General features: G+C 44.2%; 1 protein-coding gene across 1 annotated transcript in view; it reads left to right on the top strand.

Annotated features, from left to right (window-relative positions):
- DNTT (DNA nucleotidylexotransferase) overlaps window positions 1-25787 on the top strand; it is a 777494-nt gene that overhangs the window by 601507 nt on the left and 150200 nt on the right. The window lies entirely within an intron of this gene.

The following is a 25787-nucleotide window of genomic DNA, read 5'->3' as shown; positions in this document are numbered from 1 at the left end:
AGAGAGAAGAAATTTCAGAAAACTATATTTCTCATTTCTCATCTTTGGAATATTTAAATGTAAAGTGAGTTGTCAAAGGAAATGTCTCGTATAAGGAAAATTGCCTGGGAAGAAGAAATACGTCTTAATTTAAGTTGTACCTGGTGCAACCCACTTAGTCTAATGTTATTACAAGGAGCTCTTTAGAAACACAATTTTGAGGCGATCAGTATATCCCCCATTCTATTACCATCAAGAAACCCTGATTAAAATGTAAGTTGTTGCAGGAGGAAATGGAATATGTCTGGGGAGCTCTGTCACACAATGTTATTATCATTTACTCCATAAAATAGGAAACCTACACTTGTTAAGAATCGCACACTCCCCTAAACAGATGCAGAACGGCGCAGGCTGTAATAAGCAGGATCCACTCCATAATTAGAGTAGAGCAGACAGGCAGAACTAACATTAGCCAGGAAAAGGGATATTATGCATATATCATATGTGAATGCTGGACAAAGTAGGGATTGTCTTCTCTGCAATCATTTTCCATAGTTAGGTGCATAGTTTTGTACATGAGAAGGAGAAGAAATCAGTGGAATAGTCATTCTAATCACTTTCCAATCACTTTGGCAGTTACTTTTATTTTTTTGTCTTTTATACCAAGATTTATTCTAATTTATCTCTCACCTTGTAATTACTGGACATCTATCTCTCTAATTTAAATTTGATTCATCTTCATATAAAATGATAGATATGTTCATATTGCTAATTGGAGTGTTGACATTTTGTTATTGCTATTATTTAGAAGGATGCAGGTTCGGGGTCATACCATTTACTGAGCACAATTATTTCTTGGTACTTACATAGACAGCTAGTGAGATGGATAGATAGACAGACAGATAGATAGATAGATAGATAGATAGATAGATAGATAGATAGATAGATAGATAGATAGATAGATAGATAGACAGACAATAATAATAATAATAATAATCTTTATTTATATAGCGCCAACATATTCTGCAGCACTTTCCAATTTAACAGTTTCAAACACAACAGTCAAAAGTAACAATGTTAACAATACAATAATTAAATTAAAATAAGACGACCTTGCTTACAATCTACAATGAGGTGGGGGAGATACAAAGTACAGGTGTGTATTTACAATGATGGTCCAGCCATCTTGAGGAAGTGGGGAGTAGGTAGAGGTAGTGAATGGGCTACACACACACACACTTACACATAAAATGACTATGACTAGGGAACGTGATAGGCCGCTCTGAACAAATGTGTTTTGAGGGAGCGCCTAAAACTGTGCAAGTTGTGAATGGTCCTAATTTCTTGGGGTAGAGCAATTCCAGAGGATTGGCACAGCGCGGAAGAAGTCTTGGAATTGGGAGTGGGAGGTACGGATTAGTGCAGAGGTTAGTTGAAAGTCGTTTGCAGAGAGCAGCGATCGGCTAGGCCGATAGACAGAAATGAGGGAGGAGATGTAAGTGCATGCCGCACTGTGGAGAGCTTTGTGGGCGAGAACAAGTACTTTGAATTGGATCCTGTAGTGAATGGGCAGCCAGTATAACGACTGGAGAAGAGCGGACACGTCTGAGTACCGATTAGCCAGATGGATGACCCTGGCTGCTGCATTAAGGATGGACTGGAGAGGGGAAAGTTGAGTAAAGGGTAGGCCAATTAATAGAGCATTACAGTAGTTCAGTCGGGAGTGGATAAAGGCGACAGTGAAGGTTTTTGTTGTTTCCATGGTGAGAAAAGGGCAAATTCTAGAGATGTTTTTTAGTTGTAAGAGGCAAGAGAGAGATTGTATATGGGAGGAGAAGGAGAGATTGGTGTCAAACATATCATCCAGACAGCGCGCCTGCTGCCGGGGTGTTATTTTGGTGCCACCCATGGAGAGGGCAATGTTAGATTTAGGGAGGTTAGTAGACGGTGGGAGCAGAAGAAGTTCAGTTTTGGAGAGGTAGAGTTTCAGATAGAGGGCGGACATGATGTTGGAGACTGCGGACAGACACTGGCGTGCTGTAGTACAGCGGGGGTACTGTCAGGGGATGACAAGTATAGTTGTGTGTCATCAACATAAATATGGCACTGAAAGCCAAATCTGCTGATGGTCTGTCCAATTGGGACAGTGTAGAGAGAGAAGAGAAGGGGGCCAAGGACTGAGTCCTGTGATACCCTAACAGTGAGAGGAAGAGGGGATGAAGTGGAGCCAGTGAACAAAACACTGAAGGAGCGGTCAGAAAGATACAGTAGTTAGAGAACCAGGAGAGGGCAGTGTCCTTAATGCCTAGTGACTGGAGCCTAGAGAGTAGGAGACGGTGGTGAACAGTGTCGAAAGCTGCTAAAAGGTTCAGAAGAATGAGCAGAGAGTTGTCATCGTTACATTTTGCTGTCAGAAGGTCATTGGTCACTTTGATGAGTGCAGTTTCTGTTGAATGTAGGGGCCAGAAGCCAGACTGTGAAGGGTCTAGGAGGGAATGAGTGGAGAGGTAAAGGGTAAGGCGGGAGTAGACAAGGCACTCCAAGAATTTAGAGATGAAGGGGAGATTGGAGACTGGTCTGTAGTTGTTTGTGCAGGATGGATCGAGGGTGGGTTTCTTTAAAAATGGATTAATGATAGCGTTTGAAGAAGGATGGGAAAATGCCAGAGGAGATGGAGAGATTAAAGATTGTAGTTAGGTGAGTAGTGGCAACTGGAGAGAGAGACTGGAGGAGATGTGAGGGAATGAGGTCAGTAGTGCATGTAGTCAGATAAGAAGAAGAAAGGAACCTGGAGACTTCTTCTGTGATGGTATCAAATGTGGAGAGTGAGCCAGGGGAAATGCAGGGAGGGATGGGAGTCACTGCACTTGGTGGCTGGGAGCGGATTTCCTGATAGATAGTATCTATTTTCTCTATAAAGTGGGAGGCCAGGTCATCAGCACAAATGTCTGTGATAGGGGCTTATGCTTTCAGCCTGAGGAGGGAGTGAAAAGTGTCAAAAAGTTTTTTGCGTTTTTGGATAGTGAGAAGATCAGGGTGGTGTAGTAGGTCTGTTTGGCAAGGTGAAATGCAGAGTTATAGGTGCTTAACATAAATTTGAAGTGGATGAAGTCTTCTGGTGTGCGAGTTTTCCTCCATAAGCGATCAGCACTCCTAGAGCATTGCTGTAGAAATAGAGTTGGCGATGTGAGCCAGGGCTGTTTTACTCTGTGCTTGGAGGTTCTGAGGGTGAGGAGAGCTGCTTGGTCAAGGGTGCTTCTGAGAGTGTCATTGTAGTGGTGTACAGGCATATCAGAACAGAAAAAAGAGGAGATTGGGGACAGTGATGAGTGTATGGAGTATGAAAGTGTATGAGGGTTATGGCATGTAGATTTCTGAATGTTTGGTAGGTAGGTACGTGCTGGGGTGAGCGAGGAATTGTGAGCATGAAGGAGAGAATGTTGTGGTCAGAGAGGGGAAGTGGTGAGTTATTTAGGTAGGAGATTGAACAGAGCCGGACAAAGACCAGTCTTTGTGTGTTTCAGAGGACTCTGAGAGGCCTAGAGAAGTGGTTAGTAGTGTTGAGCATTCCGATATTCGCTGTATCGGAGCTCCGATACTGAGTTCCGATATTTTTACAATATCGAATACCGGAATCGAAAGTTCCTATAATGCAATGAGCCAGTTGTGTTAGCCATGTTAACTAATGGCATGGCTGTGATTGGCTGCTGAAATGATGTCATCATGATGCGCGGTCTGTGCGGGCCTGCCAGGGGTCTGTGCGGGCTTGCCGGGGGTCTGTGCGGGCCTGCCGGGGTCTGTGCGGGCCTGCCGGGGGTTGTGTGTGTGTGCAGGCATCGTCCGATGGGACTACAAGTCCCATCGGGCTATGCCTGCTACAATGACAGTGATTGACACATTAGCCAATGATGGGACAGTAGTAGTCCCATCATCCGGCTAATGTGTTGAATGTAAAAAAACGAAAAAAAAACATAAATACTACATACATACTGCATATATACATCATTCATAAAACATACATACATACTACATACTGTATATACTACATTCATACTGACAGGGAATTCTGTATGTCCTTTTAATATCAATGTATTTCTGGGGTCTTACATGCATACTCTGTATATGAAAATGCTGTCTCATGATAATGATTACCTATAACCTTATTCTTCATAAGAACTTGTACGTGATGGATAAACTGTTTACTGCACCCAGTTGGACATTGAAACTACACGTCCACATATTAGGTAGATACTGGGGCCATGAATACTTAGTAAGACAGGTTAATGAGGCTAATGGAGCTATAACTGTCATGAGGCTAGATTAATGAGAATGATATTGGGGTCTTGTGTAATTTACCCAAGACCTATTAAAGCTTTCAGCACGTCTACACAAATACTAATAATTAACAGCCGAGTACAATCTGATTGGTTAACGAATATGAATATGATTGGTTGGAACCATTTATGCTTACTGTTGAATGATCAATTGTCCAATGAAATGTGATGATGTAATGTTACCGCCTACTCGAATGAGCATATAAGCTACCTAATTAAATCAGGAAAAGGGGAACATCCTGCAGATACATACCCTGTCTCTGTGTGTGTTTGTTCTCCGCTACTCGAGTAGGCCTCAGACCATAATCTGGCAACCTTCCAGCATATCGATCTCCCATTGAGAGATAAAGATCAAATCACAAACTCATCATATCAAATCACAAACTCATCAACATATGAACATATGAACATATATGTAGTATGTATGTATGTTGTATGAAGCTAGTATATATGTAGTATGTATGTATGTTGTATGAATGTAGTATATCTGTAGTATGTATGTATGTATGTTGTATGATTGTAGTATATATGTAGTATGTACTGTGAGAATCATGTGGGAATAGTGGATGAGGGCAGGTATATCTCGCCCAGATTCCTTTCCTTTGTGGCCTAGTCTGGTCAGTATCGCACCTGCTTACTAATGGATAATGGGAGGTGGATATAAAAGGATGCCAGGTGGTTGTGTGAGTGTCTCAGCCTGGGAACACAGAGAGCCTGTCTGTGTGAGAGACACACGTGAGTGGAAGCAGTGCCCACTGCAACTGTGGTTTGGCTGGATGGGAGAAGCCTGCCAGTTGGTAGTTAGGTTGTCCATTGTTTAGTTAGTGCCGGACAGGCAAGGATTTGTTTTATGTTTTATTTCCTTTTGCATTGCTTTCACCGTTAATAAACCTGACCCAGGGTCAGTTATACACGAATCCCAACTCTGTGCCTGAGTTTCATGCTGAACGCACGTGACCTTTGACCCCAGCAAAGGCGATCCCGGAGTGTTTTATCACATTGTGGTGGAGAACGCAGGCAACACGTTGCAAGCATGAGCATGGAGGACGTGGTGAAAGCGCTGGTACAGTCCACCGCCGTCCAGCAAGAAGCTAATCGGGTGATGATGGCCCAGCTGAAGGAGTTGGTGGACATGACAGTTGCAGATCGTTCGCTTCTCCAGCAGGTGCTTGGCATGCTTACCTGAGCTTAACCTGGAAGCCGAGTCGAGAGTGATTCACGTGAGTCGGTACTGGCAGAAAATGACGACCGAAGATGACGTCGAGGCATACCTGACCACGTTTGAACGGACGGCGGTGAGAGAAAAATGGCCGAAGGCACGATGGGCCGGCCTGATTGCCCCGTTTCTTTCTGGTGAGGCCCAAAAGGCTTATTATGACTTAGAGACTGAAGCCGCGCAGGACTTTAACAAACTGAAAGCCGAGATCTTGGCCCGGCTGGGAGTGACGACCGCTGTCCGTGCACAGAGAGTGCATCAATGGACTTATCAGCCGGATAAACCACCGCGGTCCCAGATGTTCGACCTGATCCACGTGACGAAGAAGTGGCTACAACCCGAGGTGTTGACAGCGAAAGAGATAATCCAGAGAGTCGTCATGGACAAGTACCTGAGAGCTCTACCGCCAGCCCTGAGGAAGTGGGTAAGCCATGGAAATCCTACGACGGCAGATCAACTGGTGGATCTGGTTGAACATTACTCCGTGGCGGAAGGACTCCGAGACGACGCTACCCCACCTCGTTCTTCATCATCTCCACGTGGAACCGGTAAGACTGTTCCAGGGAGTAGGGGAGATGGAAAAATCCCTAAGACAGTGGGGGAGGAAAACGGGACTGCCCGCACTGCGAGGCCGAGAGTAACGAACTATGGTCTAAGCAAGGGGCCCGTTAGGTGTTTCCGCTGCCAAGAGATGGGACATATTGCTGCGAACTGTCCGGTCACTACTGAACCCATGCAGTGCGACGTCACAGACTCTAAAAACCGCATGTCTATGGTTGCACGGGTAGTGAGTGTGAATGCCGGTCAAAAGGATGTGGAAAAACACTTGTGTGATTTAACTGTTGATGGCAAAAATGTGGTGGCATTGTTAGACTCGGGAAGTGTGGTGACTCTGGTGAAGGCCAGTCTGGTGTCAGCCCCGACTGGACCATCAAACAAATTTTCTGTAACGTGTGTGCATGGAGACACCTGTTCGTACCTCACCACGGTCATATGCATTACTACTTCCTATGGGTCTGTGCAACATAAAGTGGGACTCGTCCCGGCGTTATTGCATGATGTTATCCTGGGCCGGGATTTTCCCCACTTCTGGCAATTGTGGGAGAATCAGTTGATGCCCTCGGGTAATAGTGTACATGATTCTTCTCCCAGGGAGCGTGTGGGTCCCGAACCCCTGGAAGAGGTCTCCCCGGAAGACTCTGGGGAAGAGTCTGCGGGATATGACCTGCAGTTCCCGTTTTCAGTCATGGCGGGTGATACGGAGGAGACCGGGGAAGAGGAGGAGGCCGACAGCCGTCCACCTCCCCGTTTGCCGGATTTAGAAGTTCAGAAAGATGACTTCCAAAGCGAGCAAATAAAGGATCCTACCCTTTCTCAGGCTAGGACAAATGTAAAAGTGATAAATGGGGTACCCGTAGAACCTGGCTCTAGGCTGGCATATCCTTACATGGTTCTGGAGAATGATTTACTCTATCAGATAGAGAAAAAGGGGGAAGATACGGTGCAACTGTTAGTCGTGCCAAAACCCTACCAGCGGCAGGTGCTGGACCTGGCCCACGGACATGTGATGGGAGGTCACCTGGGAGTCCAGAAAACCACCGAAAGGATATTACACTGTTTTGTTTGGCCAGGCATGCATCACGATATTCGTGTATATTGTGAGTCTTGTCCTGACTGCCAAGCCTCTGCACCTAAGCCCCGGTTCTGTAGCCCTTTGGTACCCCTACCTATTATTGAAGTCCCGTTTGAGAGGATTGGGATGGATTTAGTTGGGCCCCTTCCACGGTCTGCACGTGGACAACAACATATCCTGGTCATCTTGGATTATGCCACTCGTTACCCGGAGGCTATCCCTTTGCGTAACACGGCCACCAAGACGATTGCCAAGGAACTGGTGCATGTGTTTAGTCGGGTCGGTATACCAAAACAGATACTCACCGACCAGGGGACCCCCTTTATGTCCAGGATAATGAAGGAGCTCTGCCGATTGTTACAAATCGAACCGTTACGCACATCCGTGTATCACCCTCAAACAGACGGGTTGGTTGAACGGTTCAATAAAACTCTGAAGCAGATGCTGAGAAAGGTGATAGACAAGGATGGGAAGAACTGGGACTATTTACTTCCGTATTTGCTTTTTGCCATCAGGGAAGTACCCCAGTCTTCCACGGGATTCTCTCCTTTCGAGTTATTGTACGCCCGACGTCCTCGCGGACTGTTAGACGTTGCAAAAGAAACCTGGGAGGGTCAGGTCACTCCATTTAAAACAGTGATAGATCACGTCACACAAATGCAGGACCGTATTGTGGCTGTTATGCCTATCGTCAAAGAACACATGATACAGGCTCAAGGAGCCGAAAAAAGAATCTATGATAGGGGCGCCAAGATCCGTACGTTTGCACCCGGAGATAGGGTGTTGATCCTGGTCCCCACGGTGGACAGTAAGTTCCTGGCAAAGTGGCAGGGCCCCTTTGAGATCAAGGAAAGAGTTGGTGAAGTAAACTACAAAGTATACCAGGCAGTTAAACGGAAACCTGAACAGATTTATCATGTAAATCTGATAAAGCCCTGGAAGGATCGGTCTGCCTTGTCAGCGGAGCTGGCCCGTCCTGTCTGCTCGCATACCGTACCGGAGGTACGGGTTGCAGAGACTCTCTTGGAGCGGCAAAAGACTGAGGTCAGGCAGTTTCTACTTCACAACCAAAAGTTTTCTCAGAAAAACCCGGGCAGACTATGCTAATGAAACATGACATCGTAACGGAACCTGGTGTCACAGTTCACGTAAAGCCCTACCGAATCCCGGAAGCGCGCCGTGAAGCCGTTTCCCGAGAAGTGAAGGCAATGTTAGAGTTAGGAGTCATTGAGGAATCGCACAGTGCGTGGTCCAGCCCGATTGTGCTAATTCCTAAACCGGACGGCACCATCCGGTTCTGCAATGACTTCAGGAAACTGAATGCGGTCTCAAAATTTGATGCCTATCCTATGCCCCGGGTCGACGAGTTAATAGATCGGTTAGGATAAGCCCGGTATATTACGACTAGTGTTGAGCATTCCGATACCGCAAGTATCGGGTATCGGCCGATACTTGCTGTATCGGAATTCCGATACCGACTTCCGATATTTTTTCAATATCGGAATTCGGCATCGGAATCGGAAGTTCAGTTGATTGACGGCCTGACGTCATCATGATGCGCGGTGTGTGCGCATCATGATGCGCCGTCATTTCGGGCCTTCCGGGGGTCTCTGCCGGCCTGCCGGGGGGCTGTGCCGGCCTGCCGGGGGGCTGTGTGGACTGCCCGGGGTCTGTACCGGCCTGCCGGGGGGCTGTGCCGGCCTGCCGGGGGGCTGTGCACCCTGTGGGGGTCTGTACCGGCCTGCCGGGGGGCTGTGCCGGCCTGCCGGGGGGCTGTGCTGATGTCCGGGGGTCTGTGCAAGCATCGTCCGATGGGACTACAAGTCCCATCGGGCGATGCCTGCTACCATGACAGTGATTGACACATTAGCCAATGATGGGACAGTAGTAGTCCCATCATCCGGCTAATGTGTTAAATGTAAAAAAAAAAAAAAAAAAAAAAAAAAAAATACTACATACATACTACATGCTACATACATACTACATATATACTACATACATACTACATACATGCTACATACATACTACATATATACTACATACATACTACATACATACTGCATGCTACATACATACTACATACATACTACATGCATGCTACATATATACTACATGCTACATACATACCACATACATACTACATGCATGCTACATATATACTACATGCTACATACATACCACATACATACTACATACATGCTACATACATACTACATACATACTACATGCATGCTACATAGATACTACATACATACATACTACATATATACTACATGCATGCTACATACATACTACATGCTACATACATACTACATATATACTACATACATACTACATATATACTACATACATACTACATACATACCACATATATACTACATACATACTACATACATACTACATGCTACATACATACCACATACATACTACATACATGCTACATATATACTACATGCATGCTACATACATACTACATACATACTACATGCATGCTACATACATACTACATGCTACATGCATGCTACATACATACTACATACATACTACATATATACTACATACATACAATACATTCATACAATACATACATAGACATACAGTACATATAACATAGAGTAACATACTTACCAATACTTGTCACATTGTTCCCCGAAGCCATTGTCTTTCCGGAATAAATATTAACATAACAAACCACAAAAATACTCACCCACGATCCGAAGCAGTCCACGAGTGTGTCCCACGACGATCTTGGGTAGAGAACGGCAGCATCAGATGATGCTGCCGTTCTCTACGGGCTGCAGGAATCCAATGACGGAAGGTAGGTATCCTTCCGCACTGTATTCCTCCGCCACTTAAAAAAAAAAAAGTCCCTAGTCTCACTTTATGCCATTGCTGTGTGGGAAATTCCCACACAGCAATGGCATAAAGTGAGACTAGGGACTTTTTTTTTTTTTAAGTGGCGGAGGAATACAGTGCGGAAGGATACCTACCTTCCGTCATTGGTTTCCTGCAGCCCGTAGAGAACGGCAGCAACAGCTGATGCTGCAGTTCTCTACCCAAGATCGTCGTGGGACACACTCGTGGACTGCTTCGGATCGTGGGTGAGTATTTTTGTGGTTTGTTATGTTAATATTTATTCCGGAAAGACAATGGCTTCGGGGAACAATGTGACAAGTATTGGTAAGTATGTTACTCTATGTTATATGTACTGTATGTCTATGTATGTATTGTATGAATGTATTGTATGTAGTATGTATGTAGTATATATGTAGTATGTATGTAGTATGTATGTAGCATGCATGTAGTATGTATGTAGCATGCATGTAGTATATATGTAGTATGTATGTAGCATGCATGTAGCATGTAGTATGTATGTAGCATGCATGTAGTATATATGTAGTATGTATGTAGCATGCATGTAGCATGTAGTATGTATGTAGCATGCATGTAGTATATATGTAGTATGTATGTAGCATGCATGTAGCATGTAGTATGTATGTAGCATGCATGTAGTATGTATGTAGCATGTATGTAGTATATATGTAGTATGTATGTAGTATGTATGTAGCATGTAGTATGTATGTAGCATGTAGTATGTATGTAGCATGCATGTAGTATATATGTAGTATGTATGTAGCATGCATGTAGTATATATGTAGTATGTATGTGGTATGTATGTAGCATGTAGTATGTATGTAGCATGCATGTAGTATATATGTAGCATGTAGTATGTATGTAGCATGCATGCAGTATGTATGTAGCATGCATGCAGTATGTATGTAGCATGCATGCAGTATGTATGTAGCATGCATGTAGTATATATGTAGCATGCATGTAGTATATATGTAGTATGTATGTAGCATGCATGTAGTATATATGTAGTATGTATGTGGTATGTATGTAGCATGTAGTATGTATGTAGCATGCATGTAGTATATATGTAGCATGTAGTATGTATGTAGCATGCATGCAGTATGTATGTAGCATGCATGCAGTATGTATGTAGCATGCATGCAGTATGTATGTAGCATGCATGCAGTATGTATGTAGCATGCATGTAGTATATATGTAGTATGTATGTAGCATGTAGTATGTATGTAGTATATATGTAGTATGTATGTTGCATGTAGTATGAATGTAGCATGTATGTAGTATGTAGTATGAATGTAGCATGTATGTAGCATGTATGTAGTATGCATGTTGTATGTATGTAGCATGTAATTTTTTTTTTTTTTTTTACATTTAACACATTAGCCGGATGATGGGACTACTACTGTCCCATCATTGGCTAATGTGTCAATCACTGTCATGGTAGCAGGCATCGCCCGATGGGACTTGTAGTCCCATCGGACGATGCCTGCACAGACCCCCGGAGCCTGCACAGACCACCGGCAGGCCGGCACAGCGCCCCGGCAGGCCGGCACAGCGCCCCGGCAGGCCGGCACAGCCCCCCGGAGCCTGCACAGCCCCCCGGCAGGCCGGCACAGCCCCCCGGCAGGCCGGCACAGCCCCCCGGAGCCTGCACAGACCACCGGCAGGCCGGCACAGACCACCGGAGCCTGCACAGACCCCCTGGCAGGCCGGCACAGCCCCCCGAAAGGCCCGTACAGACCCCAGAGAGGCTGTACAAGGGCAGGAAAGGGTTTTTCTTATTCCGATACCGGAAGTCCCATAGACTTGAATGGGACTTCCGGTATCGGAATCGGCGATACCGATACTTTTTTTAAAGATCGGCCGATACCATCCGATACGATACTTTGAAGTATCGGATGGTATCGCTCAACTCTAATTACGACCCTAGATCTAACAAAGGGGTATTGGCAGATCCCTCTGGCTGAGGCTGCCAGAGAAAAGACGGCATTTGCTACGCCGGAAGGTTTATTTCAGTATGTGTATATGCCGTTTGGACTGCACGGGGCACCGGCGACCTTCCAGAGACTGATGGATCGAGTCTTGAGGCCACATAGGCGGTACACTTCGGCTTATTTGGATGACATTGTCATTTACAGCTTGGACTGGGAGACTCATCTCCAGAAAGTACAAGCTGTGATTGACGACCTGTGGGAGGCAGGTCTAACCGCGAACCCCAAGAAATGTCACATCGGGCTAGAAGAAGCCCGGTATTTGGGGTATGTAATTGGGAGGGGTGTTGTTAAACCCCAGGTTGATAAGATTCAGGCGGTTCAGGACTGGCCACAACCTGTCAACAAGAAGCAGGTGCAAGCCTTCCTGGGGATCGCCGGCTATTATCGCCGGTTCATACCCAATTTTGCAGCCATCGCTACCCCCTGACAGATCTTACAAAAGGGAAAGACTCCGTCATGATTAAATGGAGTTTAGCGGCTGAAGAAGCCTTCCATAGCCTAAAACGGGCACTTTGCTATCAGCCCGTACTGGTGACTCCGGACTTCCGCAGCGAGTTTGTGGTACAAACGGATGCCTCTGATACCGGTATCGGGGCCGTACTCTCACAAGTGAGGGACGGAGTGGAACACCCAGTCCTCTATCTCAGCAGGAAGCTGAATAAACACGAGCAAAGGTATGCAGTCGTAGAAAAAGAGTGCCTCGCCATTAAGTGGGCTCTAGAGGCCCTCAAATATTACCTGGTGGGCCGAAAGTTCAGGCTGATCACTGACCATGCCCCTCTCAAGTGGATGCACTTGAACAAGGAACGGAATAGCCGGGTGACCCGGTGGTTCCTTGCCCTGCAGGCCTACACTTTTACGGTGGAGCACCGCCCAGGGGTACAGATGGGGAATGCAGATGCCCTGTCCCGAGTGCACTGTTTGGCGGGTGTCATTGCTCGACCAGAGTGGTCTGAGCAGAGGGGGGGGATATGTGAGAATCATGTGGGAATAGTGGATAAGGGCAGGTATATCTCGCCCAGATTCCTTTCCTATGTGGCCTAGTCTGGACAGTATCGCACCTGCTTACTAATGGATAATGGGAGGTGGATATAAAAGGATGCCAGGTGGTTGTGTGAGTGTCTCAGCCTGGGAACACAGAGAGCCTGTCTGTGTGAGAGACACACGTGAGTGGAAGCAGTGCCCACTGCAACTGTGGTTTGGCTGGACGGGAGAAGCCCGCCAGTTGGTAGTTAGGTTGTCCATTGTTTAGTTAGTGCCGGACAGGCAAGGATTTGTTTTATGTTTTATTTCCTTTTGCATTGCTTTCACCGTTAATAAACCTGACCCAGGGTCAGTTATACACGAATCCCAGCTCTGCGCCTGAGTTTCATGCTGAACGCACGTGACCTTTGACCCCAGCAAAGGCGATCCCGGAGTGTTTTATCACAGTACGCATGTATTATGTAGTATGTATGTTGTATGAATGTAGTATGTATGTAGTATGTATGTATGTTGTATATGTTGTATGAATGTAGTATATATGAAGTATGTATGTAGTATGCATGTATGTTGTATATATGTAGTATGTATGTAGTATATATGTTTTTTTGTTTTTTTTTTTACATTCAACACATTAGCCAGATGATGGGACTACTACTGTCCCATCATTGGCTAATGTGTCAATCACTGTCATTGTAGCAGGCATAACCCGATGGAACTTGTAGTCGCATCGGACGATGCCTGCACACACACACAAACCCCGGCAGGCCCGCACAGACACCCGGCAGCCCGCACAGACCCCCGGCAGGCCTGCACAGACCCCCGGCAGACCGCACAGACCCCCGGCAGGCCCGTACAGACCCCCGGCAGCCCGCACAGACCCCCGGCAGCCCGCACAGACCCCCGGCAGGCCCGCACAGACCCCCGGCAGGCCCGTACAGACCCCCGGCAGGACCGTACAGACCCCCGGCAGCCCGCACAGACCCCCGGCAGCCCTCACAGACCCCCGGCAGGCCCATACAGACCCCCGGCAGGCCCGCACAGACCCCCGGCAGGCCCGCGCAGACCCCTGAGAGGCCCGTACAGACCCCCGGCAACCCGCACAGACCCCCGGCAGGCCCGTACAGACCCCCGGCAGGCCCGCACATACCCCCGGCAGCCCGCACAGACCCCCGGCAGGCCCGAACAGACCCCTGGCAGGCCCGCACAGACCCCCGTCAGGCCCGCACAGACCCCCGAGAGGCCCGTACAGACCCCGCCCGCACACACACGCACAGTCTCCGCCCACGCACCGCCCACACTCTTCCCCCCTCCCGAACTGGATGTGCAAGGAAAGAAAGGGTTTATTTTAATTCCGATATTTGTGTCCCATTGACTTGCATGGGTTTCCGGTATCGGAATCGGCGATGCCCGATATTTTTGGGGCATCGGTCCGATCCAATCCGTTCCGATATTTCACGATATCGGAAGGTATCGCTCAACACTAGTGGTTAGTGATAGAAGCTGGGATGCAGATGTGGAAGTGGGGCTGTTAATGGGGATGTTGAAGTCTCCCAGGATAAGGGTTGGTAGTTCTGAGGACATGAAGTGTGGCAGCCAGGACAAGAAATGGTAAAGGAATTGGGTGGGTGAGCCTGGGGGCCAATATATGACTGCTACTCTGAGGGAGAGGGGATGGAAGAGCCTGATGGTGTGGACTTCAAAAGAAGGGAATGAGAGTGGCGGAACTGGGGGGGATGACCTGAAAGGTGCATTGTGGGGACAGGAGTATGCCGACTCCACCACCAGGTCTGTTTGTGGGTCTCGGTGAATGGGAGAATTGTAAGCCACCATGGGAAATGGCAGCAGGGGAGACAGTGCCAGAATCCTGAATCCAGGTTTCAGTGAGGGCCAACAGATTAAGAGAGTTGGTCATAAAGTAGGTGTGCAGGAAAGGAAGTTTGGTACATACAGACCATGGATTCCAGAGGGCACAATTAAATGAAGGAGATGAAGAAGTGCAACAAATGTTAATAAGGTTAGTAAGGTCTCGATGTGAGGTAGGGTAGGTGTTGAGGTTGGGGGATGGTGGACCTTGGTTGGGGGAGATGTCCCCTGAAATCATTAGGATTAGGAAGATAAAGAGCAAGTAGCTATTGGAATTGTAAGAAGTTTTTTTGTGCAATGTGTTTGGGCAAGATGGGCTGAGGTTTTTCGGGAAAGTGAGAAGTGCATAGGAGTTGTACATGGGAGAGAGAAATATAGAGGGGCTGATGTGTATCAGACGTGATGGAGGGGGATGGGGTGGTGAATGTGGATGGCAAGGGAACAGAGGAGGATAGAAATAAAGCATATGGCTAAAAGGGAGATTGTAGGTTACCTGTCTCCTGCCCTAACTGCCATGGATTGTATGCTTTTTCTAGATGCTTAGCTGCTGGGATGCTTTGCTGAGGGGATGCATGCACCCCACACTGCGTGCACCCCTTAGAATGCTTCTAAATTTATAGGCCACAATACAGGGTCAGGAGAGAGGGATGGTGGGAGCTGGCTTGGGATAAATTAGCAGCATTTGCTCTACACTCTACACAATAGATAGATGATCAAAGACAATTGTCCTGCCTCTATTTCTATGCTATAACACCTTTCAAAAGATAGTTTCTACAGTGACGCCCATTCCATGGATATACAAAAGTAAGTACTGAGTAGAATAGAATCGTAGAGATGGAAGGGACCTCCTGGGCCATCTGGTCCAACCCTCTGCTCAAAGCAGGATTCGCTAAATCATCCCAATTACAATGCTACAGATAAATTATAGCAAATATTCAATAATCAGAGTTCATTAGAATATATTTCAGCACAAGACAGCAAGCAGAGGTGGGGAGTTGTACCATTAGAATATATTGCAGCACATGAGACAGCAAGCAGAGGCGGGGAGTTGTACCATTAGAATATATTGCAGCACATGAGACAGCAAACAGAGGTGGGGAGTTGTACCATTAGAATATATTGCAGCACATGAGACAGCAAACAGAGGTGGGGAGTTGTACCATTAGAATATATTGCAGCAGATGAGACCGTAAACAGAGGTGGGGAGTTGTACCATTAGAATATATTGCAGCAGATGAGACCGCAAACAGAGGTGGGGAGTTGTACCATTAGAATATATTGCAGCAGATGAGACATCAAGCAGAGGTGGGGAGTTGAACCATTAGAATATATTGCAGCAGATGAGACAGCAAACAGAGGTGGGGAGTTGTACCTGTGTGAAGAGAGAAGATGGATGTTAATTCGTTGCCATGGATTAACTGCTTTTTCAGAATGCTTAGCTTCTGGGATGCTTTGCTGAGGGGATGCGTGCACCCCACACTGCATGCACCCCTTGGATATGAGATATATAGTTATGGGATAGATATTAGATAGATAATAGATAGATTAGATGAATGATAGATAGATAGATAGATAGATAGATATGACATAAATAGATACACAGATGGATAGATTTATTTTATAGAACTTCATCACCCCCTCTGGACTCTTTGAGAAGGACCAGCTGGTCTGAATGGTTACATAAGCCAGCAGACAGATAATAATTTACAGAAAATATGAATTTTTCTAATTCTATGACTTTCAAGGGAGTGTGGTCCAAAACATAGTTCTCTATATTTTTCAAGATATATGGGGCTTAATTTTATTTATTTTGCTGATATCAGTGGAAAATGCAAAAAAATATCTATTTTCACCTCTTTTATTTTATTTTCCTTTTTTTATGACCACAAAGTACAGCCAAAAAAATAGTTTTTCTCTTTAAGTTGAAATTATTTGTATACATTGGATAATTGTTTTAATGGAGGCAGGGCTAGAAAGAAAGATTCAGATTGGAAGTGACACTTTTTAAGCTAATCAATTTTTTTTAAATGTTTTTTATTTCTCACACTGTAAGAGCTCTAAATACTTTTTTATGGGGGGGGAGGGGAGCATTTTAATATATTAAAACATTATTTTTTTCATTATTTCACCTGAAACTAAGGATGGTGCATTAGCCCAAGTTACAGTGGAACTTCAGTCTCCTGTCTGCATAGTAGGGCTGACTGGGTTTCCGCAGGACACTCCTATACACTATTGGCTTATTAAATTGATCAAATTGGAAAGTGCTTGTAAAAATAACTTTCCATTTTACCACCTTATTACAAGTCCTCTCTGTTTTCAAAAGCAGCAGGGTTTTAAACTCTATAGTTTCCTTCTCATTGCTGCGGTTACCGGTCACCTCAGACCAGTAGCGGGAGTTTGCAAACTGTTTGCTATAAAACTTACAAGCGCCACTCTGAAGATGGCCGTATTGCTGGATATGACCAAATTCAATGCCCCTGTGCTCCTTAAGTCCTGTAACTGCTTTCAGCATGAAGAATAGCAAATTGATGCCAACTTGTAGGCCACACTGCCACCTGAACCTTCATCTTCAGGGCCACATCCTCCCTCAGCTAGCAAGAAGGCAAGAGGCAGAGGACAAGTGCCCTGAGTGAGAAGATGAAATAGTTTCTTAACCCCTTCACAACTTATGATGTATAGGTACATGATAGGTCATATCCCAGCATTTGGTACTGGCTCCGGTGCTGAACCCACATGTTTTCAAGCACATGACAGCTGGTCTGATCAACCCGTGGTCTGCCACCAACAGCCGCTGGGGGAATCGCGATCCACTCATGCTGTTAACATGTTAAATGCCGCTGCCAGTCTCAGACAGCGACATTTAACTCGCACAAATCAGATGTGGATCAGTAGCTCAACCTATTGGCACACCTGTAACATGATCGTGGGGTACCAATGAGTTGGCAGGAAACCCCTGTTTTTGTCATTGCTGATCTGCTATCGTTTTCCGATATACTATATGGTAAAACCAATGGTGTAGTTCAAAAGTACAACTCGTCTCACGAAAAACAAGCCCTCACATTGCCATTTTGATGAAAAAATAAAAAAAGATATGGTTCTGGGAAGAAGAGGAGCAAAAAGCGAAAATGCAAAAATGTAAAGTACCAAGGTTGCGAAGGGGTTAAAGACAGCCATATCTACTGTGGGCACAAGACAGTCTCTCAGTATATGCTTACAGCTGTTGTATACTCCAACAAAAGCACTGCATTATGTCTTCTGATATGGGCATTTAACCCCTTTATTGCCAAATAAAAAAGCTCCTACTACTGACTAAATGTATACTACTCAGTGATTTATATATAGGAGGTGCAGTGGTTGCAGTCAGAACCAGGCTCTAGAGCGTAAAGTTCTCTGATCCATTTTAGAGAGCCAGTACAGGAAAAAATGTACTATATTTGGGCCTTTGCTACTGATTTTGCATTTTGACCCAAGAGTTTCCTTTTGGTTATACCATCAAAGTCCGCTAATCCTCATCTTGTGTTCCTTGAATTGCTGTTGAAAGTCAATTTTGCAAATAGCAGCATAATCATTATACCTTATACCCATCACCATTATCACAAACTTCATAATTACTTTCATCACGGAAGTTTAATTTTCCCTGAGCAAACATTAATTCATTGTCTTGCAGTGATTCTCCTGCCTCCGTGACACACCATCCATCATTATCATCTACAGTAGTTCTGCTCCCTGGACTGCCTACAGGAATCTACAATCCTCTGACTCCTTCATATCAAGAGGTTATAATATTCAACTAATTAATTGCATTTTAAATGGGGTTTTCACCTTGAAACACAAATCTTCAATGAATGCTTTCTTCTTTATCATATTTCTTACTCATTATTGGCCAAATTAAATCATTTTATGAACAAAGTACATTTTTTTGGTTATTATTTTATTTATTGCTATGTGTTTGCAATATGAGTGGATAATTTCTACTATTTAGCGCTTGATTGTAGAGCAAATTGTAAAATATATAAATTATAAGAAAGCAGGAGATAAGGTCCTGGATGGCAGATATGTGTCATTGAGGTGGTTGGTCATGGTAATGTAAAGTCTGGGCCAATTACACTAGGTTACTGAGAGAGATTTAATTTAACTGGATTTTGGGTCTGGGATTTAGGGGCAATCAAAAGAGCTTGGGTGGAAAAGCTTGTCCCTATATTGAGTTGTGGTCGAGCTGAATAGAGGTGTGTTTGTCTGGTCAAAGCATTTAAAACTACTTGAGCTGCTACAGCCAGGAATATAGAGATTGATGAGGCTAATACACTTGCACTGTTTCATTGTGCCTGAAGAAAGGACTGTTTATGTTATGCATATGTATTGGAGAAAAAGCTGCTTACGTTTTGGAGCTGTAATGTTTCTGATGGACAATAAAGCTTTTTCTATTTTGATATAAAAACTCTGAAAATCCTATGCTGGTGTGCATCCAAGCTGTTACCAGAGATCTGAAACCTTACGAGATATATAATATATATATATATACACACACATATATAGAACATTTTACAGAAGGTAGATAATACTATAAAAAAATTAAAATGCAAAAACATTTCTAAACATAGTTTATGAATAATTACATTTTTCTGAATAATTGCATCACAAATCATGTTTGGCCTCGGCATACATGCAGAGAAAGACAGCAAGAGACCACTGTGGCCAGTAATTAGCTGAGGCAGTGATGTTTTGAGGATGGGACATAAGCGTTACAACAGAGAAGAAGTGGTTTAGCATCAGCGGCTAAATCAGTAAGTAATGATTATTTTCTTATTTTTATCCATTACCTACCTTAGCCCCATTTTCTGGAAAATGAACATACCATATAAACATTGACTGCTGCTAATTCAATAGACTGTCCATCTAATGCTCAGACAAAATAGGTCTTTTAGAGAGAAATTCTTTGCAGTGGGTCTCTACTTTAACTAAAGATGGGGTTTAGATGAGGGGACCACCACTTATTAAGAATCCTTTGTGGTTTTAACCCCATTCAACCCCTAACAAGTTACAGACTTTCTCAAAAGAGATAAATGCTGCTTTGTCTTCCATAACCATGGACAATGTGGTACTCAGTAACCCTTCTTTGAGCACTCCAGGATAAAATATTCAGCTATGTCAGATGTTTTTAATGTTAGGGGGTCTAAGTGTTGGGACAACCACCGATTGCAAAAATGAAGGAACAGAAATGCTGCACTGAGCACAGTAATCCTCTGGGACTAAAGATGAGCATGCCAACAAGCTGCATCCGCACACTTCATTAAATGGATACATAGACTCTACTATTTCTACAGACATAACAAAGTGAGGTACTGCTAATTAGTTAACTGTTTTTAATCAAAAAGTGTATAAGTCATCTACCAACAAGGAATGCCTTATGGATGAACTCTTGTTCTCCTGAGCTTTGCTTGTGCCTGAAGGCTTAGTATGTACTGTGGAAGGGATAAGGTCCTACTTAGTTATAATGGTGGATTCCATCTTTTTCATACCCCACGACCCAGCAGCAACATGGTGGTGGAGTTTTTTTTCTCCTGTCAGATACTTACTCCTTCACGCAAATTCCACTGCCACTCTCCGTTACTCTCCCTTCTTTAGAGGTGTACTCTGTGCGCATCTACTACCCATCCAACTTCCAACTGGCTATCATTTACTGCCCCCTAGGGCCATTCACTGCCTTTTTTGATCACTTCACCACCTGGCTACTTAATTTCTTTTATGCTGACATCCCCACTATCATTATAGGTGACTTCAATTTCCCCATTGACACTTTTCACTCAGCTGTCTCCAAGCTTCTAACTATCACCTCCTTCTTCTGCCTTGCTCAATGGTCTTACCCAGCCACTCATAAAGATGGCCACACACTGGACCTCATCTTTACCTGCCTCTTTCCCTTATCTAACCTCTCTAACTCACCCCTTCCCATGTCTGACCACAACCTACTCACATTCTCTTCCCTCTCCTCTCCAGATGCACGATCCCCATTGCACAAACTTGCACACCCTTGCAGAAATCTCAATCACCGTGATTTACACTCACCTTCTCCCTCTTGCAGACAAAGGTTTCTTACACAATGGGGATGCTTTTGCCTCTATATAACACCGCAACAGCTGTTGCTCTTTAATCGGTGGCCCCCTCACACATACCAAAGCTTGCACAATCAACAGGCAACCCTGGCACACCAGCCTGACTAAAGAACTGAGGTGGACTTCCAGGGTTGCAGAGTGGAGATGGAAAAGATCCCATTCCAATGAGTACTTCATCACATTCAAATAGTCCCTCACTACTTTCAAGTCCACACTCACTTCAGCAAAACAAATATACTTATCTTCTCTCATATTCTACCTGTCTCACAATCCTAAACAGTTATTCAACACTTTCAATGCTCTTCTCCATCCTCCAACACCTCCTCCCTCTCCTCTCATCTCAGGTGAAGACTTTGCCTTATTCTTCAAGAAGAAGATTGACATCAGTGAAAGCTTTGGCCTACAGTCACCACAGCCCCTCCTCATAACTACACTGCCCTCCTTCAAAACCAGCTTCTCCTGCATTACGGAAGATCAACTTTCCTCTTTACTCTCAAGATCACATCTCACCACCTGTGCACTTGAGCCAATCCCAAACCTCACTACTGTCTTCTTTCTAACACTAACCCATCTCTTCAAACTATCGCTAACAACTGGTGTCTTCTCCTCATGCTTTAAACATGCCTCGATCACACCCATCCTCAGAAAGTCCTCCATTGGCCTTTCCTCTCTGTCTAGCTATCCCCCATATTTCCTGCCTCAAAACTACTGTAACAACACATCCATCTTAAACAGTCTGCTCACTTCTCCCTCTTTGACCGCTTTCAATCTGGTGTTCGATTGCATCATTCCTCTGAAAATGCCCTGATTTAAGTCACCAATCGCCTATCTCCAATCACCTACAAACCGCCAAATCCAATCGATATTACTCTGTCCTCTTCCTTCTTCAACACAGTGGACCCTTCCCTCTTACAACAGATTGTCTCATCCATTGGCATCACAGACGTTCAGCGTCTCCCACTCACAGACCACCTTCTCATCTTGCCACTTATCTGTTACTGTCCCCCAAGATTCAGTTCTAGGACCCCTGCTCTTCTCCATCTACATCTTTGGCCTGAGACCGCTCATAGAGTCCCATAGCTTTCAGTATCATATCTATGTTGATGACACACGGATCTATCTCTCTGGACCAGATATCACCTCCTTACTAAACAGAATCCCACAATGTGTGTCCGCTATTTCATCCGTCTTCTCAGCTAGATTTTTAAAACTTATCATGGACAAAACAGATTTCATAATCTATTTCCCATCTCACTCGACCTCCCCAACAGATCAATATATCAAAGTCAATGGCTGCTCACTCTCCCCAGTTCCGCAAGCTTGCTGCCTCGGAGGAACCCTTCACTCTGCTCTCACCTTCAAACCACATATCCAAGCCCTTTCTACCTCTTGCCGACTACAACTCAAAAATATTTCCCAGATCCTCACATTCCTTAATCAAGAATCTGCAAAAAACACTAGTGTTAGCTTTCATCATCTCCCGCCTCGGCTAGTGCAACCTCCTGCTCTCTGGCCTCCCTTATAACTCTCTCGCACCCCTCCAATCAACCCTAAACTCTGCTGCCTGACTAATCCACCTGTACCCCCACTGTTCCCCGGCCTCTGCTGTTTGTCAATCCCTTCACTGGCTCTCCACTGCCCAGAGACTCCAGTTCAAAACTCTAACCATGGCACACAAAGCTAACCATAAACTGTTTGCTCTAGCTGTAGCATAGTCTCCTGATACTTACCTGCAAGCAAACTCCAATCCTCAAAAGATCTCCTTTCTACTCCCCTCTTATCTACTCCTCCCTCAATTCTACTCCTCCTGTCCAATTACTTTTGGTCCCTTTAAAAACAGGGTGGCACATGTTAAGGAGCTGAAACTCCTAAACCCTTCATCCAATTTTAATGTGGATACTCTCGAATGAAAGCTGAAAGTCTGAACTTCAACTGCATCTGAATTGTTTTGTTTAAAATTCATTGTGGTAATGTCTAGAACCAAAATTAGAAAAATGTTGTCTCTGTCCAAGTCTATATGGACCTAACTGTAAAAGCCAATGTCAGGCTGGTAAAGTACAGTAATAGAATGGGGTTACCAAGTGCTGAGCACCAGAGGGCAGAAAAGTCGCTACATGGTATTAACACCAGGACAAAAACAATGGGTTCCTTTATGGCTGAGCAACTGAATGCAAGCCTTACACCATCAATCACAATGTCAAGCATCAGATAAACCAGCCATCTCAGGACTCTGGAGCAGGGGAAATAAGTTCTTTAGTGTGATTATTATGCTATCTGGCATCTGGAGGACGTGTCTGGGTTTGGTAATGCTATGGATTTTTTGGGGGAAATGGCCTAAAACTTTTAGTCCTAGTGAATGGAAATCTTAATGCCTTAACAAACAAAACATTTTGCACAATTGTAACTTCCAGCTTGGTAACAGATTGGGGAAGGCCCTTTTCTGTTCTATATACTGTAACTGCATCCCAGTGGCCAAAGCAAGGTCCATGAAGACCTGGTTGATGGCGTTTAATGTGGAAGAACTTGACTGGCTGCGCAGAAGCCGGACCTCAGCCCCATCAGACACCTTTGGGACTAGATCAGAGGCTGTGAGCCTGGCTTCTTCTCCAACCTCAATATCTGACCTCACAAATGCTCTTCTGGATGAATAGGCAAAAAATCCTACAGACATCATTGGAAATTTTGTATAAAGTCTTCCAGGGAGAATGAAAGTTGTTATAGCTACAAAGATGGGACCAACTCCATATTAATAAGTATGGCTTTAGAAAGGGATGTCATAAAAGATTGTTATGCCTTTGTTTGGGGATTCAATCTGGTGACCTCTTCCTCTGTGGAAGTTCTCCTGTTTGCTGAGCTATTGCCCTCTTCATCCTTGTCCATATGCTGATGCACTATTGTCTATTTTTAATTTATGGATTTGCTGCTCTTCAGGTATTAATCATCCAGTTTTGGTTGACCTATCATGTTCTGGGTTGGGCTATATATATTCTCTCTTCACTGCACTTCCTTGCTGGATATACTGCTAAATAGATTAGTAGTAAGGAGTTTCAGCTTTTCAGCAAAGACATTTTCCTTGCTTTGAAAATACCACTTTTTTTCTGTTTGTTTTTTCTGTTGTGTGTTTGTTTGTATGTCTTCCCAGCACCTTTCCTTTCTCCTCAGTTAGGTTAGTGGGAAATTATTCTTGTTTCATTCATTTATCCTCCTTATTTCCCCTTCATGTACCTGCTTTAAGTTTCCTAACCCCGGTCCTCGCATCCCTCTGAACACTTTCCCTCCGCTGGTTAGCTGTGCACAGTGGCCTCTGCTCTGATTCCTCAGCACGTACGAGAAACCCCTCAATGGCCTTTTAGGAATCAAGGTCTGAGGTGGTGTTCTTTAAAAGTGTGGCTAGGGATTGTTTAGTCTGTACTGTGACCAGTAGGGCGTAGGTGCAGCTTGTCTGTGTTGTAGTCTTTATTATGCCCATTTACCCATGTATGAGTGAGTTACAAAGATCATGTAGGTTTATTGTATAGGTGTGCCAATACATGTGTCCATATAGTTTCATATGTATGAATCACAAAGCCACACTAGAAACCCTGGGATAATACAGAAATGCTTAACTACCTGGTATAAAATGTGTAATAAGGTATATGTAATAAGTTAGGAAAGTAAGTTTTATTGGGGTGGAGGTGAGGGAAGAGAACATTGGGCCCTATTAAAGTAAAAATGGCAACTTTAGTACTAATTAATCTGTTCTCGAATACTGGAGAATTATTGTGATGACATCAGGCATCATAACAACCAATTTCAATCCAACTTTCATTTTTTTTAGAATAAAAATATTTGACAAATTGCTCAGTCCAAATGTAATAATATGAAACTTCCAGAAAACTGGCATATGAAGTTTTGTCATGGGGTCACAAATTTATAACACTTTCTCATGGAAACGCTGTACCGTCAATCTCCAGAATTGTTTAAAAGGGTTATTCATTTTTCACTTAAATAAACATATTTGGGGCTAAAAATCATTTATGCAATTGGGTTTAGTAAATTGTTTTGCGCCATTTGACTTTCACAAGCGCTCTGTTTTGCTGCACATTCGACTTTGATTTGGTCGGTAGTTATAAATCAGAAGGGAGATCCGAAAAATACAGATAAGTATTGCCACCAGCTGACTGATGGATTCTCAGTTAACTCATTCTGCATCCAGCAACACGCAGTGCAACACAAAGGCTGCAGAAAGCAGAAGTTGTAAAAAGTCTTTTACGAAACCTACTTTTAAAAACTAATTTTAGCCCAAAATACATGCATTTAAGTTATAAAAATGTGCCAATAAGTGGACAGCCCCTCTAAATGTTTTCATTCCGATGTTTGTAAAAAAAAAAAGAACACTGTAAGAACAACTTCTCTTTAAAAAATTGAAATTTGCATGCAAATGAATAGTCCGTTATGAAAAAAATATTTATTTGGCCAAGTAATAGCATCGCTCCTTCATTCTCATTTATTTCTAAGCCTTGTAGGAAACGCATAAAGTAGATATGAGATGGGATTAAAATGCATGAACTAACTGCAGTTCCCCTCAGATTGCTGCTCTTTAATGTTCTAAATTAAGAGTGAAGAGGCGCATGGTCTTGTCAAGTGATAATCCTCGCAGGCCAATTATTTTAATACAGAGCTCAGACAGTTTATCAGGTATTTAAGCCGATTTTATATGCCCATCTATAATCAAAACCTCTTTCCTAATACGCCCGTTCCAATACTGCGAAAGGAGAAATTGTATACTCAGTGACATTTGTTTGCTGGGAACTCATCATA

This window comes from Dendrobates tinctorius, unplaced genomic scaffold (genome assembly GCF_039654945.1).
Source record: "Dendrobates tinctorius isolate UK_male_01 unplaced genomic scaffold, ASM3965494v1 ptg000147l, whole genome shotgun sequence".
Lineage (NCBI taxonomy): Eukaryota > Metazoa > Chordata > Amphibia > Anura > Dendrobatidae > Dendrobates > Dendrobates tinctorius.
Note: the sequence above shows the minus strand (reverse complement) of the source record. Positions and strands in the feature narration are given on the sequence as shown.